The sequence below is a fragment of the Carcharhinus amblyrhynchos genome, chromosome 2 (assembly GCF_965287045.1).
Source record: "Carcharhinus amblyrhynchos chromosome 2, sCarAmb.v2.hapA, whole genome shotgun sequence".
Lineage (NCBI taxonomy): Eukaryota > Metazoa > Chordata > Chondrichthyes > Carcharhiniformes > Carcharhinidae > Carcharhinus > Carcharhinus amblyrhynchos.
The window spans coordinates 53,565,667-53,585,492 of NC_137325.1; positions in this window are offsets into that span (position 1 = coordinate 53,565,667).

A 19,826-nucleotide genomic window follows, 5' to 3' on the forward strand; every position below is an offset into this window, starting at 1 on the left:
CTCCTGCCAAAGTGGACAAATTTGCATTTTCCCACACTATATTTCATCTGTCAAATTTTGTCCACTCACTTATCCTGTCTATATTTCTCTGCAGTCTCCTTATGTCCACTTTACAACTTACTTTCACACCTATCAATGGCCCATTAATGGCTGTTCTCTGTTTCCTGTTAGCCAATCAATCTTTTTCCATGCTGTCCACGCAATCATAGAATAGAATCATAGAATCCCCACAGTACAGAAAGAGGCCATTCAGCCCATAAGGTCTGCACCAACCATAATCCCTTATGTTATCCCTTGCACTATGAGCTCATATTTTGCATAATAACCTTTGGCACCTTATCAAGTGCCTTCTGAAAATTTAAGTTTAGTGCATCCATGATTCATCTTTATCCATGTTGCTTGTTACTTGTTTAAAAAACTCCAGTAGTGAAATACTGGAGATGGATATCTCCACTGGCAATATTTATGTACTATTTCAGGTCCTTCACAAAAATAAATAGTGATTGCAGTGCTTCCATGCCAATCTATTAGTCCAGCTCTCAGCAGTTCTCACATTGGCCTCATAATGAAAGATGACGGTCTCCATTGAAGTGGGGTGTGACATCCTGTAGTCTCACATGCCGTTTGAAATGGATAATGAACGCAGGACTGCCCTTTCAGTTAGAAAACTCCAACCACTGTGGTAGTGAAAACTCACCATTAAAGCTGTAAAGATAGAGACTATACCAATATAAACAGATATGTGATTTTAGTAATTTTGGATAATCACACCTATCAAAATATCAAAGAGAGAAATGTATTAATTCTTGTCTGTTAACATTGGCAACAGCAATTTCTAGCCCATTGTCATTACAGAGGGTTTTCAATACTGGTATAGTACGGGCATGGACCCACCTCTATTGCTATCACTCCAGGCAGCAAACGTAAAAAAAATGATTTTTAAAAATATATCCTGTCGTGGGATGTGGACATTCCTGGCAAAGCCAGCATTTGTTGCCCATCCTTAATTAGCCTTGAACGGAGTGGCTTGCTTGGCCATTTCAGAGGGTAATTCAGAGTCAACCGCATTTCTGTGGATCTGGTGTTACATGTATACCAGACACAGTAAGGATGGTAGATTTACTTCCCCAAAGGACGTGAGCGAACCTGATAGGTTTTTATAACAAACAATGATAATTGTCATGGTCACCATTGCTTACACTAGTTTTATATTCCAGCTTAAACTCCACCAGCTGTCATGGTGGGATTTAAGACCATGTCTCAAGAGCATCTGTCTTGGTTTACTAGACTTCCTAACCCACAGATCGCTATCTGTAAGGATAGGCAATGAACCTCCTTCACGATCAACTTCAATACCAGTGCCCCACAAGACTGTGTCCTCAGCCCCTTACTATGCTCCTTGTACACCTATGACTGTGTGGCCAAATTCCCCTCCAACTTGATTTTCAAGTTTGCTGATGACACATAGTGGGGCTGATTTCAAACAATGATGAGACAAAGAACAGGAATGAGATAGAGAATCTGGTGAACTGATGTGATGACAATATCTCTCTCAATATTAGTAAAATGAAGGAGCTAGTCATTGGCTAGACATGCCCCTGTCTACATCAATGGGAACAAAATGGAAATGGTCAAGAGCTTTAGGTTTCTAAGTGACCAGATCACCAACACCCTGCCCTAGTCCCTCTATGCCAATGCTATAGTTAAGAAAGCTCAGCAATGCCTCTACTTTCTCAGGAAGCTAAGGAAATTTGGCATGTCCACTACGACTCTCACCACTTTCACAGATGCACCGTGGAAAGCATCCTTCATGGGTGTAGCACAGCTTGATATGGCTCCTGCTCTGTCCAAGACCGCAAGAAAATACAGAGGGTCCTGAATGAAGACCAATCCATCACACAAGCCAGTCTTCCATCCATTGACTCTGTCTACATTTCCTGATGCCATAGAAAAGCAGCCAGCATAAAGATACAAAAGTCTGAGGTCACGTACCAACTGATTCAAGAACAGCTTCTTCCCCACTGCCATCAGACTTTTGAATGGACCTACCTTATATCAAGTTGATCTTTCTTTACACCTTAGCAATGAATGCAACACTACATTATGCACCCACTCCTTCCCTGCTCTATGGAAGGTATACTTTGTCTTTATAGCGTGGAAGAAATAATACTTTTACTATATACTAATATATGTGACAATAATAAATCAAATTAAAATCACCATCTGCCTCCGCTGACCATGGGTTTTTGAATCCCAGCTATGTGAATCCTGAGTGCACAGGGTAGATCAGGAAAGAGGAGATCTGAACTTGGTAGATTTTTTGGATAGCCAGTGTACATCATTAAAGAGGTACAGTACCCTTTGACATTGACCAATTTCACTCCCAGATAGGGTCCCGGGACACTTTTTGGTGAGGTAAAGCATCCTTTGGGGGAGGTAAGGCACCCTTTCAGATTGTTAGAATTGAATATGATTATGCGTGTTTTACAAACTGTCCAGCTGTCAAGGAACTGCCAAAGCTGTCCAGGAAATTTTGACGCTATAATAGCTGTCCAGAAAGTTCCCAAGGATATTTAGTGAATTGGCATGGAGGGGATAAAGGCAAAGGGTGGTGTGTGAGGGACATGAGTTGGTTTCATGTTGGTATAAGGAGTATGGGGCATATTTGGGGCTGGGTGGAGGAGCATATTTGGCATCGGGGGAATATGTGGGGCCATGGGGGTGCTGAGGGATATAAATTGGCTTTGAGGCTGTGAGGGCCATGTAGTAGACGGGGATATGGATGGGGCATTGGGGGTATGTAGAGAGAAGAAAGAGGGTTGAGCAGTAAGGAATGGCGGGTTATTTGGTGTATTAAAACACTATGCCAGAACAGAGAGGCAAGCGATCCACCCAGCCTGCCTCTACACCCTGCAGCCACCGTATTCATTTTGAGGTTGCCCATTTCCCATTTCAGCCTATCCTCCTCGATTTAAAATCTGAGCTGTGGGCAGCCATTTTTAAAGATCAAGTTCGTTAAGCTAGGAAATCTCATGACTCCCCCATCCCCTGTCCCCACACAAAAATCTGAGCCTCAATTTCCCTTGCCACAGTGGCTACTTAGGTGTTTCCAGCACAATTTTGTTTTCTACATTAATGACATTGCAAATCAGCATGTGTCCTTTTTACAAAATTGCTTAGCCATGTAGAGTATGTTTAGTTGCAACTGGTGTACAGTAGAGACACAAAACAGAAAATAATGGATTAGCTCCTTGTTTTCTTTTCCATTGCCTCCCTTTGCCTGGTGTAAAATGGGATGCGATTCACTGTCAGCCCATGCTGCATTATTGGCATTGGCTAATTTCACTCCCAGAACACCCCCAGTGCAAGCCTGGTCTGTGTCGCTGTAATTAACTTAAGAGCCCTTCAGGCTAGGGACAGTCAAACACAGAAATAACTTCTGCTTCTCATTGCTATAGACTTGGCTTTAATGCCCCTCCTCATCTTTCCTGCTTCTCTTAATAGTTGAATAGCCTATCAGTGCTCAGAATCACTGCACAAACATCTCTCAGATGATAGTTCTATCATCAGTGGTTGCAGGCTTGGTCTTAAGACCACTGTGCTCAAGCAAAGAATGACCATAAAGTATCACTCCCCTTTCAAGAATTTGAACTATGAGACACGGGCTTCTTTATGGTCATCATTATAAATGTAGAGGTCAGTAACAAGGACTCTGTGATTGTGTTTGAATATATATGTATGGCACTCTCCCTTCTTTCAGAGATGAAAGCACATAGTCTAACCATCCCTGGGCAATTGAAACATTGCACCATTTGGAACAGTGTAATTGCAACATTATTTAGAGGGCATACACTTCATTTTCTCATAAACTGGTGCAAGTTCTATGCATTAATTTAATTCTCAAAAAAGTATTTTTCTACTTTTTGTAACCATCAAGTTGAAGAGTGTCAGTGTTTAGAGAAGCTGAAACCTTTCCCACTTTTTGGGAGTGATTTCCATTTGACTGGACCGTAGGCTTGCATTACCCATACAACATGTTTATTGTAAAGTCTGAAGCATCTTGAGGGCTAGGTCCTGTTTGCTTGCCACTGACAAACTACATGTGCTGAATCAGCCTAAAGTATTGACACAGAGTCAAACTTGAAAGTTTATCTTAAGGAAGGGGAGGCAAGGGTTATACATGGATCAGCAGTAGGCTGGAAGATTTAAAGAAAACAGAAACCTACCTGGCTTTGGAGTGGTGTCACCTGGATCACTGCTTATGTAGCTAAATCCTTGGTACCAATGGGTAGTATACATATGATATACATTGTGCTGACTGGGGGAGTTTGCACATTCTCCCCATGCTTGCGTGGGTTTTCTCCAGGCTCTCCGGTTTCCTCCCACACCCCAAAAACGTGCTTTTAGGCTGTTTGGTGTTAATAGATTGTCCCTAAATTAGACGTCCCTTAATCTGATGCACATATAATTCTCTAAATTTGCACCTCTTTATTGTGGAGTCCAAGAGGCATAGACAAAAGTCATAGGCAGACGAAGGATTGGAATGAGGCACTCACTGGGTGTTAAAATGGGTGGCATGGGCTTGTAGGGCCGAAGGGCCTGTGCTGTGTTGTTCTTTGTTCGTTGTTCTTTGAATCTCGTAAGACCCATGTAGGCTCCTGCTTTGGAACATAGGAACAGGGATAAACCATCTTGGGTCTGTTCCACAAAGCAGTTAAATCATGGTCAGCTGGTATCTTAACTCCATTTACCCACCTTGATTCCAACTCTTTTAATACCTATACCTAACAAAAATCAATTGATCTCAGTTTTGAAATTTTCAATTGACTCAGCTTTAACAGTTTTTTGAGAGGTAAGTTCCAGATTTCCATTACTATCACTCCTGAATGGCCTAGCTCCAATTTTAAGGTATTAAGAACAGAAAATTCTGAGAAAATTCAGCAGGTATGACAGCATCTGTTGAGAGAGAAACAGAATTAATGTTTTGTGTCCACATTCCTCTTTTTCAGAGCTGGAGTGGTAGAAATGTGATGGGTTTTACACTGTTGAAGATAGAGAATGATGCAGGTAGAGCAACATAGAAGTGCAGGGATAGGAAGAACCTCAGGAAAGATTTGATAAAGATGTCATGGACACAAGACATAGGAACTGATAATGATACTGATAAAGACTAAGGCAGGTGCCAGAAGTGGCATAAAGGTCAGATAGCAGAATGTGTTAGTAGCAGAACAAGGGTTAGGGCTCTGTGAAAGCAAAACAAAAGGACAAGTTACAGAATGGCCCTGTGGGGGAGGAGATTGGGAAAAAAAATCAAGACAGGGTTCATAGTCCCGAGTTGTTAAACTCTGACCTTCCAATGGTGCCCGCCATGACAGATTGGGAATCTCATTGGATGCCAGCTTGAAATCGATTTGTATCCTACTAATGGGATGTGAATGACAGCTTGACCAGAAACATTCCCACCACCATGCCCCCCCATGCAGAATTCTCCATGGCACCAGCTGGAGAACATACCTACCCAGAATATATCTGGACCAATATAGCATGCAAAACTTGGGACTTATCTGAAGAAGGCCTGGGGCTGCCTCCAGAGTTTGAGACCAACATCTTAATCCTTCATCGGGCAGCTTTTCAATATGTGCAGAAATGGGACACCTGCCATCAAACCCATACCACCACAGAAACCCCCAAAGGTATAATTGATTTATGCCATGGATGGAAGATATGCCATGGTTTTCTATCGGTCTCCACAGAGGAAATTATGGGACTTGGTTCCAGATGGGAGAATTCCACCCAGAAAGTTAACTCATTTTCTCTATCCATAGATGCTGCCAAACCTGCTGAACTTTTCCAGCATTTTCTGTTTTTATTTCAGCATTCACAATACTTTGCTTTTATCCAATTTAAAGGTTATGTGCTGTTGTTCTGGATTTGCCACCAGAGCATTTCTCATTGTTTAGTCTATCAAATCCTTAAATCATTTTAAAAACCTCAGTTAGATGACGCCTTACCATTCTATAACTCAAGAGAATACAAGTGTAGTCTTGGCAAACTATCCTTAAAACTTAGCCCCTTTTGCTTCACTTAACACATGTGGCACCTGGGCCATCCATTCAGAAGTCTCAACAAATTTCTAGTGGAGGAGACTGGAGCAGAACACGGGGATATTGTTAAGCTTCAGTTTACTGGCACCAGTGAATAGTCACTTTAATCTGCATTTCAGCTTTGTTGAGAATAATTATGCTAGTACCAAAAACAAATACTCCAATTGAAGATCTCCCTGCTCCCTTTCTCGTCACATATCCCTCCCCCCTCCTCCTAGCAGTCTCTCTTGGCTTAGTGAGCCAACCAGTAGCAAAAGCATAAGACAATCTACCTATGATTGGAGAAGCAGAAGCAGATTCACTTACTTGCACTTTGAGGTAAATAAAGCAGCAGTTGCAAGGGAAAGTACCTTTGCAAAGAAAATATGGAGTGAGATGCAGTGGATTTTGTTGAGATTCATACTGAGCAGCTCTGTATTTCAGCTGTACAAGCTGTTCCCAGGGATGCACACCGTGATAAACACCAACTGCAGCTGAAGGATCATCAATCAGTGAAAGACACCCTTTAGTCTGCCTGGAGCCTGCTGGTTTTCCAGTGCAAGGAGTCATTCTTCACCAGGTGTTGTAGACGGGAACATTCCAAGGTCCAGGACTATGTGCTGAGAAACACTCTGAAGCTTGGGGCAACAATGGCAAAAGACTGTTGTCTAAGACCTGACCTGAACGAGCCCTATAAAATTCTGAAAGTATTTAACATGGTTGTCTTAAAGGTAATGCTGTCACTTGCGGCTAAGGCCAAACCAAGAGCCATAAATGTAAGATAGTCACTAATAAATACAGTTGGGACTTGAGATAAATATTTTTACCCAGGGAGTGGTTAGAACGTTAAACCTGCTACTAACATGGGTAGCTCAGGGGACTAGCATAGAGAAGCAAAATAAACATATAATAAAATAAATCAAAGGACATGCTAATGGGAATAGAGTGGGAGAAGCGGATGGGAGGAAGCTGGGTGAAACATAATTATGATTATGATTCTGTTGGGCAAATGGCTTGTGAGTTGTAAATACTGTATATTGCTATGCAATGCTAAATAACCTTAATGCTTGCTTATCCTATCCCACCATGTCTCTCCTTACCTTTGATGACAACTTCCTGCCTAAGATCTTGGGTTCCATTTTGGGCAAAGACTTTGATCCCACTTTGGATCAAATTTCTCCTTTGACTAATTCACCCAAAACCATATTTGATTCATACAAGGATTTGTTCTGGGTACTGTATTCATTGTGGCACACCACTGTGACAGGGTAAAATCGAAGCCATTTGACAAATTCAATATTTGAGGAAAATTAGATTAGAAGGAAAAGAATTCTGTTTCTCATAACAAGTTCTAAGATGAAATGGTATTATATTAGCTTACCAATGGTGAAAGTTTAAAAACTGCATGATACCCAAATCTGTGGACTGGCTGAAGTGGCCAAATCTGTTTCCGATGCTCAGCCCAAACTCAGGGCACATTCACTGGAATGTGGCAGAGACATTCTTCAGATGATAAGGAGGTGTTTTTGAAGTCCACATTTTGCTGAAAGGTTGTCTGGAATCCAAAGTTTAGTGATCAAAGTTTCACCAAAGACAAATAAGGCAATCTTCAATCATAAACAGGTGCTACAAACTTTTAGCATATCCATAAAAAATTAATGGCTGGTTCAGTTGCACAGCAGATCAAGTTGACATTGTGAATTAGTTGCTCCTCTGGCTTGGCCATTGCATATTTTATGAAATGTGTGTGCACTGTTGCCTTGAAAAGCAAATCCACTTTGACCCAGAAGCATTAACAAAATCACTATGTGAAAATGCTGACACACAAAGGCAAATTAGAGACCTGTCCATGCATATTCCTCTGCCAATCTTAATCGGATCATAATTGTTTCAAAGCTCCATACAGACAACACTAAATGTAAGTAAATGTAACAGTGATAAAACAAAATCACTTCAATTTTACTGCTAATATTACCAAAATATATAATTGATATAATTAATAGTATAATAGTAGTATATAGTAGTAGTATAATTAGTATTTATTTTTATTGCCAAAAACCTGAATTAGTTTAGTAGATAGCATTTTGGTTTGAAGTCTTTGGTGTGACAGACATTCCCATCCAGAGAACAGCTGCTGACTGATCTTTTTTTTACTTTCATGTTTCTGTTGGTTCATGTCGTAACACATTTTTATTATATACTCACAGATGAGTTTGAACTGCACTGTGGTTATTGCGTCAGTGCACTGCTTTATTTCATTTTTGCTAAACAAAAGCAAGCTATGCAGCTCTTGGCTTTAAATAAATTTTACACCATATCAGTCGTATAACTGTATTTTTCAACATTCAAGCTGATTCAGCTCTACCTAGAACCCAAATACTATACACTCACAAGTAAAGCAGAGCAATGCAGTGGGTATATTATGAATAAATCGTTTCGTAAATTGATAGTGACAAAATCCTTCATTTTCCACATATCATCCTTGAAGAATGATAGCCTGGTCTTCACAGTATAGCACAGGCAGGGTATGCCCATAATGATATTGGATTTACCTTCTTGATCTCGTTGCCATGTAGGAGGCAGAACTCTCAAGCCCATGGGAATGTTATGGAAGAACTGGATTTCATGCAACAGGAAACTGTTCTCAGCTTTAAGGGAAGTGGTTGAGGAAATGAAGAAATAAAGGTGATTGCAAATAGGGGAAGGAAGGAAAAGGGAAACCTGCATCAAGGGAAGATACAATGTTGTGCAAAGTGCATCTTCAGAGGCTTCCCATTTACTTGGAGTGTTACAGTAATAGGGTCAATCTGCCTGTTTTTGGATTTAACAGAGTGAATACCAGAATCAGAGGTGGTAAGCTATTCCACATTGTATATTTATAACATCCTATTTGAACAATTACTCAAAGCTCTGCACTGCTTTATCAAATATCCTCTTTTGTGACAATAAAAATACTCAGTCTCCTTAAACTGACATGGTCCAGGAGTGTGGTTACCTCTACATTGGTAACATTCCATTTTAAGCATTACTGACCGCCAGCCTATTCTGTATATTTTTGTTTTGTTGGTGGCTGAACTTGTTTCCAGCTTTGCAGCTGCTTTGGTGCCACAGCTTGCAGTAGGTTCCTGCCCAAACTGGTGAATCGCTCAGTTTTTGTGTGCTCTGCAGCTCTTTTGCACCTTATTCAAAGCTTTTCATGGCAAGCACTATCTCCGATGCTCATTTAAAATTATGGCAACCACAGCAAGCAATCTGCATTGAATAGCATCACTATCTGCACAACAGACTAATCTATCCTTAACATCTTGTATAGAATGGCACTAAAATTACAATATGCTGATAGTTGCTTCAGTTTAGCCCTGGAAGTCATGATCGATTCACCTGGGGTCTCATCTTCAAATTAACTTTGAATCGGTAGATCATGGCTGATAGTTGAGGTTGACATTGAGCCTTCACTTAGTCTATGATTTATAGTCGGGTGTGCTTGGGGCTGTAAGACTGTGAATAAAGTTATAGGTCTGAGTTCCACAAACACTTAAGAGAATTGCTTTGTGTTTCGCCTCCTCCCTTGTTTAATTTTCTTGGAAATAATATCCAAGGTGCCGATGTATTATGTTCAGTCCCTCGTGGAGGAGTCAAACAAGTCCATCTGCCCAAAGAGAGATATTCTGGTGAGCACTTTCTTTTCAGACTTTGATTAAAATAGCATACGGACAGTGTTGGACCAGAGGCAGTGTCAGGATACTTTATCCTCATTGTCAGATGTAAAGATGCATTTTCATAGGCTTCATTAATGAACACAAAAATGATTTATTAAGAAGCATTGTTCAGCAACTGTAGTTAGCTCCCAAACTGTACCTTTGCCTGGGAGCCTCTTTCACCAAGCAGTGATTCCACACACTGAATCCCGATTGGTCACACAGTCTATGTGGCCCTTACTCTGCTGTGTTGCCCCTCAAGGAACAATCACCACAATTCCTCAGTTTCATTGGTTGGATTCTTTACAAGTGTCATCAGCCACTTTTTAAGTGGGGATCCTTTGTTTTCAAGCAGTCAGTATTCTACTTCAGGATGTGAAGTGATCAGGGAAAAGGAGAAAAGATCATGGCAGCTGCCTGGAAATCTTACACACATCTGCACAATCATATTTTTGTACTCCAGATAAACAGTGAAGGAGTTGAAACCCATGTGGCAGATGAATACTCCTGATCTGGAAGCAGTTGACAATGCCCTGAATCTGTGGGAAGGCAGCCAGAACCTCAAACCTGAGCACTCACTCATTCTAGCATAATTGATGCCAAAATGTATATGATTGCCTGTCCTGGCAAACATGGTATCAGTTACTGGTGTGATGCATTTGCATGTTGTCTACTGAAAGTCCTAAAAGTTTCCATTGGCAGATCTGAGTCTCATGAACTTGTCAAGCAGACATTCCCATCTGCACTCCACCAGATGAACTCCAAAGTAGTAAAAAAACTCCATGGTGTCAGATGAAGAAACACGATGAATTATTGAGCAAAATCTTATCCTTCCGTTTTTGATTGAAAAATTGGCAACATTTACATTGCTATCTGCCCTGGTGGACGTTTCACAAATGATATTTGGGGTCCTTTCTAATTTTAAACGGGTCAGCAGCAGAATAATCTTCACATTATACCTTATTCACACAAGGTGCCATTGAAATAGTTGGAGGCAGAAATCAGGTGACACATATCTAAATGGGAGCTCCAGTGAAATATATCATATAAAATTAAGCCATAAATATATTCTAAACTAATATATATTGCTAGCTAGAGTTCCTTTTGAGTATGGGTTAGTTATACTCCTTGCTTCTAAGTTGCATGTTGTTCATTCTGGTAAAATGGTGACGGGTAGTCTTTTCATGGTGATTTTCAAAAGTCTAGATGTTCTGAAACACATTCTGAAACACATTTTCCAACCACACTCACCACAAAACTGGAAAATCCTGTCCAATGTCTGCTGGGGCATGTAAGTATCTTAAATACAAATAAACTTACAATATTTGTTGCCTTGCGTAGAATTTGGCAAGTCAGGATTGAAAAAATAATTTTCCCAATTCAAATTCCCAGTCTTGATTGGTGGCTCTGCATGTTACATTTTTGGACATGTTTATTGTCTTTTAACTCTAGATATGTTTTCTTTCTGTATTTCATTCTGCTGTATGTAAGGAGACTCCTGTGACCCTGGTCAAGCATTATCCCCTGCTTAAAGAATTAAAAGAAATCCCTCTTCAATTGAAATCAGTTTTATCCCATGTTTCATGAGGTCCATCTTGTCTTGAGAAAGCAGCACATTCACACGACACTAGAAGTTAACTTTGGCTTCAATTACCCAATAAACCTGTTAACAGGAAAAGATTAGCGAATAGCAACAACAGCACAACATATATTTTGTAATGATTGGTAAACTTAGCCAGCTTCTCATGCGATAGAAAATAATAAACAGTGCATAATTGCTACGCCAAGCTATGATATAAATAATATGTAACAGTTCTTTTATTTTCCCTACCATCTGCAGAAGCCACCTGCCTATCTGTCTTTCACGACCATAAACACATCACAACACACAGTTTGATGAATATCTTCAAAAAAATCAAGCCAGGACAAGTAAATTTATACAACTGTCTGTTAAATATTTAATAACTACTGCCAATCAACCACATATTTGAATACATCCTGAAAGATGTTTATATTTGAATTGAATGGCATGATCCTTTCCTCAGATATTAGACTGAGACAGAGTGACTAACATTTGCACAAATCGTTTACGTTAAACTGAATGTGAGTTGTATGAGTGAAGATAGATTTTAATAACCACATGTAACTTGATAGAATGAAAGATGCAGATAAAGTGCTAAATTGAAGACAAAATTGCTTTGTTTTGTTACTGCACTTATTGGAAAGTTAGGCAGTGCACTGCACTTGATTTTCCATTGATGATGTCAGAAGTGCAAACTTGGACATAACTCACTGCTGTTTAAAATATATATTTCATTGTTCATCACAGAAATAAGGGCTCTGATCATAATGCCTACTGCTGCACAATATGATCCTTAAAAATGTTTGTGTTCAGGAATATTTAGATAAAGTTTTCCCAGTGGATTCTTCCACTTTTCTACCATAACCTTTGCAGAAGATTGGAAGGAACACAGAAGAAGCAGTGTAAACAGCAATCTATGCTATTTGTTTGCCATGTCTCCTGTGGAAACTCTACCTCAAAATATGTTTTATTTTTAAGTGCATTAAGATTATGCTTTTCAGGTACATTCTTGAAAATAAGGCCATTGTAGTACCTTACTCTAGAGCATTCATTTAATAAAGGGTCAAGTGGGGCTCAACGTCACCTGGTATTGCTGGGGTTTGCTTTCCTGACCAAGTTGTCAATCAAAACTTTCTCACCCTTGAATCAGAAGACCATAGGTTCAAACCCTTCTCTCTCCCGAGACATGAGTACATTATCAAGGCTGATACTTTAGTGCTGTAGTAAAGGAGTGCTGCACTATTGGATGTGTCATCTTCCAAGTGAGACATTAAAGCAAGGCCCTGCCTGACATCACAAGTGGATATAAAAGACCATACTGCCCTATCTGAAGAATGGGTAAGGTTTCCAGTGCTCTGGCCAGCACTATTTCTCAACCAAAATCAGAAATGAGGATTTTCTGGGATTTGTTTCAACGTGCACCTTGGTATTATCAAATTGGCTGCTGCAATAGTGCACGTTTAAACAACTACTCCAAAAGGGCATAAAATGGCTTGAAGTGCTTTGGGTGGTGCTGAGGATTTGAAAGATGCTACATCAATGCAAGTTCTCTCTAACCTTATTTCAAAGGAATCCAGTTCCAAGTTCAACAGAGTCAGTTCCAAACTAATCTGTCGACTTTATAATTAACTCGGGTGTAATGCCTGAGTATGTCTGCATGCCACTTCTGATTATAAAACAAAGAGCAGGATAAAACAATTGCAAGAGTACTAATTTTTACCTGTGTAGTTACTTTCTAGCTGGATCCAGTGCCACAGAAATCATCCTATAATATAAACCGGGGAGTTTTTACTATAGCGCTAGGAGTTATAGCTAGCATCAGGAAATCACTTCATGAAACATTAAATGCACCATTAATTCACTGCCAAGAGACAGCACCAGCATAAAAATGTGTTTGATCTTTTAGTCCGACTGCTTAGCATGAATGGTGGGTATTGGTGACCTTTCAGAGGAAGACAGCTTTTGACAGCATCGAATATCAGTAATACACCCATATGCACATGTAGCATAGATAACATAGGCACAGTTTTAACAAGCCTTATGATACAATTGCCAAGCAAGCTCCAAATCTCATCAAACATTTTGAATTACCTTAGAGCCAGTATCACAAATGGCTACTTATGCTTCCAGATGCATTTGTGTGGTACTTGAATAAATTCAAGTGGAAAAGAAAATATTAAATGTCAACATTTGCATATTGATTCATTTAATTATGTTTATGTTGCATGCATGAAAATCCTGGTTTGATCCACAAGTCCAGCAAAACTAAAACATGCAATGTTCTAACTCTAGAACTTTAAAATTGGAATTATTGAGGCAACGATTTTCATTTTTTAACTGATAATTGCCAAGAACAGTTAACTTATTTGATAACCAAATGGGATATCTGCTATAAATAACTAAATTGCCACAACAAGCTAAAAAGTGCTGATCCAGATTGTTTGACAAGCTACCGTTTATCATAAGAACCTCAATGTTCTGTTGACCAAGAATATAACTGGGTTTCTATAGTGGTGTTAATGGTAATGTCACTATTATGTTATTCTCTGAAGGTTCGGCAAATGGACAATGGTATCGAAAGAGCTGCAATAATGCACTGTGATTCAATCAAGGAGGTGAGTTTTGTTACGAGACTGTAGACTTTGGAAGATCAGTTCTGCCAGATTCCCATCGCTGTTTGATCCACCATCCAAAACAGATGGATTCTTCACTGGCATCTGTGAAAGGGCAGCGAAGGGAATCGCAGCATTTCCTGGAACACTGCCTGGCCAGAAACAGAAGTTTCTAACATATCAACGAAAACATGATGGGAAGGAGGTATTTCAGACTTGAGTAAGCAAAATACTGTGGATGCTGGAATCTGAAACAAGAACAGTGCATGCTGGAAAAGCTCAGCAGGTCTGGCAGCATCTATTATGATAGAAAGCAGAGTTAACGTTTCAAGTCCTTTGACTCAGAATCAGACTTCCTGAGTTTCCCCGACATCCTCTGTTCTTACTGCAGACTTGAGGTTGGGGTGGCATTTATAAAAATTCTCCTTGTTTTTTGTTCAGCTAATGCTTAGACATTCCTCGTTGTTACTTTGTTTTTGCTTGAAGCCTTCTTTATTGGCATCAAAGAGTCAATCACTGGGAATTCCCTGACTTGACATTTTCAATAGAGAAGAAAAATTTAGAGAAAATGCTACATGCAGAAAACATTGTCAAGGCCCTGTATCATTCTGTCAGCTCCTGCACCCCAACATCTGCAGAGAAACAGAAAGAGAGAGTGAGTTAACCTGACCTCACCTTGGCAGTGTGTTAATGAAGGGTTCTCTTTACAAAGACTCTGGCAGCACCTAGTGATGTCAATGCCTGACTAACTCTTTGGAACATGCAAAAATAGGAGGAAATCAGCTGCTTCATCAAGCCTTCCTCACACAATTAGGACACCATAATCATTATCATTCACATCAGACTGCAACAATCAAATCCAAGAGAGACAAGAAAAGGCTAAAAGTCTAAGAAAATGAAATTTGGAATATTAACTCTCCTATCCCTGTAAACAATAAATACTAATCTAGGAGAGCCCTTTGAGTGTGATTTATATTACGTATTTTCCCATCAAATTTACACATTATGATCCCAGTCAGGATCATCCAGGAGGCCAACTCTCGTTTGATAGAATGCACCAGTCACTGGACAAAGGCAATTGTTTGCAGGTATAATTCTCTGGGAAAAGAGGAACCGTTTGGCATCTAACCTAGCTCTGCCCTTGAGTAATTTATACACATGGCACCTGGTTCTCCTTACTCTAACTAATTGAAATAATCTGTCAACATAATCATAGTCTTCTCTTCATTATTTTAAACACCTCTATCAGATTGCCCTGGAGCCAGAGCATCTCTGAACTAAACAAATGCTGCTTTCTACGTCTATCTGGGTAATGAAGGTGTTTTAAGCTGGGTAACATCCGTGTATCGTTGTGGCCCTCCCATGAACTTTTCCCTGAGCTGTTATATTACCCAAAATGCAAGCTGATCAAAACTGATGGCAGTATTCTAAATGGGGGCTAAACAAAGTCTTAGAGAAGGACAGAATGGTATGTTTTGTATTATGTTGAATTGTCCTGGCAAGCAATCTGATGCCTATTTCCTTGGCCTATCATTTCATGGTATTCGTTGTGAACCTTAAAAGAGTTCTGCACTTCTCCAAGATGAAAACTTTCATGAATGGCATTGAGCTTTGTACCTTGAAGGTGTAAATATACTTATTATTGGACCTGTACATTGCATGAAATGACATCTAAGTTAAGTACCATTTACCAAATGTGGATCCATCTCCCCTTTACATTATGGTTTGCTTGAAAATCAAAATTGGGAGTACATGAGTATCCTTCCAATCCAAGAGAACAATCTCCAATGCTAGGAAGCTGTTTAGATTTTTCAAATAGCTTTCAAAGTCCATGTCACATCTGTTTATCTGCCATTTGGATGCACATCACCAGAACTAGCAGGCCAAACTGTTCGAGGTTCATTATTCTGTCTGAGCTGTTTTAATATTTTACAATGTTTGTGCTGGCGGTGCAGCCCATTGTTGGTAATTAAGTATCAGTCACAGCCATTGAAGTCTCCTGTCATTCCCTGAAATGCCTCCAGGAATGCAGTAAGTCATCATTGACATGGGATTGCAGGGAAGATGGCATGCCAGGGAATTCAGCCAGCAGTACACTCCAAATTGCTTCTGCAACTTGAGGACATCAGTTATTGCAGTAAATAGCAATACAGCAAGCCACTGATGTATTGTTTGTGAACTTCCAGTATTTCATTAATTTCCTCATGGAGGCTGACAATCTGAAGAAAGGGTACTGGGATTTCCTTGTGTTTCTAGATTCACATGGAACAGGACATCACTGATTGCAGGCCAATAGCCCTGCATGCTTCCCATTAGTAATCAGCACCATTTCTAAACAAGAAGAGCACCCACTTAGCCGATATGCAACATACTCATGAACATAGGCGGAAAATCAAACACGTCTACGCTCAGTTCCCTGGCAGTAGCCCTACACTTACATACTGTGGTTGTCCTCATTACCAGCTTTGTTCTTTCCAGAGCAGTGAGGGCAATCTGGCTTGCTGGGGACAACTATTATCCTTTCACCAAAAGACTCATGATTCTTGAGGAGGAAGAAGCAAAGCAGGAAAATGCAGAAGGGGATAAAGAGTTGATGAAAGCAAAACCAGAGCATGGCCTAGAAATAAAGTGAGCTGCCAGAGCTGTGGCCGCAGATTATTGAGAGGCTCTCATCTTTAATTCTTCCCCTCTCCTCAGTCCAAACACTGCAGGCATGAAATTTGGATCCATTGCACCACAGGAGATGTTTTACAGAAGCCATATGCCTAACTGTGGTTGCATACTACATGATAGCTACTTTGAGCATAATGTTAAGAAGGACACTAAGAAACATTTGAAGTGGTGGTATCATGACATTGCTCAACCCTACCAACTGATACAACATCCAATTTCCAAATATGCACCACATAATTCCACTAGATGAATTCACTTTTCCCTCTCCAAAGATCAGGATTTCAGCTACAAGATGACCTATGGTACGACCAGGTTGGAAACCATGAACTGACTCACCTCCATCCAGCCTCTTCCGTTGGTTACAATAAAGGTTTAAATGTCTTTCCAAATCCAAATATATTTCCTATTTAATAAGGAGTCAATAAAACAAAGAAAGAGAAATTTGAATTACAGGGTGAGGTATCCAAATGGATACAAAATTGGCTTCTTGCCAGAAGCCAGAGGGTAGTTGTAAAGGGTTGTTTTTCAAACTGGAGGCCTGTAACTAGTGGTGTACCTCAGGGAGGAGTTCTGGGTCCACTGTTACTTATCATTTATATTAATGATTTGGATAAGAATATAGGAGGCATGGTTAGTAAGTTTGCACTTGATACCAAGATTGGTGGCATGGTGGACAGTGAAGAAAGTTATCTTTGATTGCAACAGGATCTTGATCAATTGGGTCAGTGGGCTGATGAATGGCAGATGGAGTTTAATTTAGAGAAATGCGAGGTGATGCATTTTGGTAGATTGAACCAGGGCAGGACTTACAGTTAATGGTAGGGGATTGGGGAGAGTTACAGAACAAAGACATCGAGGGGTACATGTTCATAGCTCCTTGAAAGTGGAGTCACAGGTGGACAGAGTGGACAGAAGGCATTCAGCACACTTGGTTTCATTGGTCAGAACATTGAGTTGGGATGTCTTGTTGAAGTTGTACAAGACATTGGTAAGGCAACACTTGGAATACAATGCACAGTTCTGGTCACCCTATTATAGAAAGGATATTATTAAACTAGAAAGAGGGCAGAAAAGAATTATTAGGATGCTACTGGGACTTGATGGTTTGAGTTATAAGGAGAGGCTGGATAGACTGGGACTTTTTTCTCTGGACCATAGAAGGCTGAGGGGTGAACTTATAGAGGTCTATAAAATAACGAGGGGCACAGATCAGCTTGATGATCAATATCTTTTCCCAAAGGTAGGGGAGTCTAAAACTAGAAGGCATAGGTTTAAGGTGAGAGGAGAGAGATGCAAAAGTGTCCAGAGGGGCAATTTTTTCACACAGAGTTTGGTGAGTGTCTGGAACAAGCTGCCAGAGGTAGTAGTAGAGGCGGGTACAATTTTATCTTTTAAAAAGCATTTAGACAGTTACATGGGTAAGATGGGTATAGAGGGATATGGGCCAAATGCAGGCAATTGGGATTAACTTAGGGGTTTAAAAAAACAAAAGGACAGCAGGGACAAGTTGGGCCATGCTGTTAACCTCTATGACTCTATGAATAGTCACAAAACAAAGATAAAATGAAATAAAAATAGAAATAAGGAAATAAGGTATCAGAAATAAGGAAAGTTAGAGCCTAATAAAAAAGAAGTAATAGAGTGTTCTTTGATTGTCCTTCAGGCGTAGATTGCTAAATGTTGCAACTGATTTATGTTAGCTAGTTTTTTGGGTGTTGATGTAGAACATGTGTAACTTTTACGCAACCTTGGTTTGTTGGTGGATTTCTGGGAAGTTGAATTCTCTAATCAGTTAATTCACTTGCTCTGAGAGAGAGAGCCCTTCACCTTTCTCTTCTGCTGAAGTGTCATGCAGAGTCTCATTTCAGAATTTGCAATCTACCCTGTTATACTTCATCCATTGTGTATTTCCAAGGGATTCTGGTGTGGCAGCCATTGTTTCAATATCCAGCACTTTGCATTTTAAAATGTCCTCCTTAGACAGTGATGTGTTTTGTTGTGTGTCTATTTTCCCATTTCCTTGTGGGCACACATTGACATGTGGCCTTGCATTCTAAAGCAGTTCACTCTGTCTCAGTTTAAATTACAGAGTTTGAATACCAAGGGTGGAATTTTATCATTGCGTTGTGCCCATTTTTGGGCATGAAAATGTGATAAAGCTGATCATGAGGCGATTAGCACAATCTGCACCAGTTTTCGTGCCAGTTCCCACTTTAGCAAGGCCAAAAAATCAGCATGATCAGGAACCTGCCCAAAATGGGCGCAAGTCAGTTTAAAAATTTTTGCATGCATCTCAATGCAATGAGCGAGCTGCACCCCCCAATTTGCCAGAACGCCAGCCTTTACCAGCATGTTCGCACAATCCAAATCAATCTGGGAAACATCTCTTTAAAAGTCCGATTCTGGTACTCATGAGCGAGGGTTAGTGAGGAGGTAAGTGCCATTGGATGGATCCATGCTGCTCACGGGGGGGGGTCCTTTCGTGGCAGCCATGTTGCGTTTTGGGCCTGGAGGGGTCTGCAAGTGTGTGCGGTGCTGTTGCTAATCACGGTGTCCATTCTCCGATTTTCAGCATGGACTTGGGTCTCAGCACTGACCTCGGGTCTTGGGGATGCTGCTTGGTTCTAACGCAACACTCTTCCAGGTGGAGGATGTGCCCAAAACCCTTTGAAGTGGCAGTGCTGCAGCTTCAAGACTTTTGAAGCAGCAGCATCTTTGCTCACTATTGCAAGAATTCTGGGTGTGTTACTAGGGGAAGGATGGGGAGGGCTGTGTTGCCATGGGGCCTGTGGGGGACAGCATGGAAGGCTGTGTTGCTGGGGGCTGTGGGGTGGGATGGCAGTATCGGCAGTGTGCGTTGCTGGGCTAGGGGCAAAGCAGTGTTCCTTAACCTTGCCATCTGTCTTTCCCTTCTCCAAATCCCCCCTCTGCTTCAGATTGATGAGATGGCTTTTGCAATGCAACTGATTGATCTTGCTGTTCTTTTGGTTGCTACTGGCACTGAGGAGGACGAGCAGAAGGCTGAATTGCGGGCAGAAGAGGCCCAGGCCTTTCCACTCGCAGGACTAGAGGGAGACAAGATGTGACCACCATTCGCCCAGAGGCAGGATATAGGAGAAGGAGGGAGCAGAGGCCCTGGCAGTTCCACATACGAGTGTTGTTTGAACAAATGTTGGAC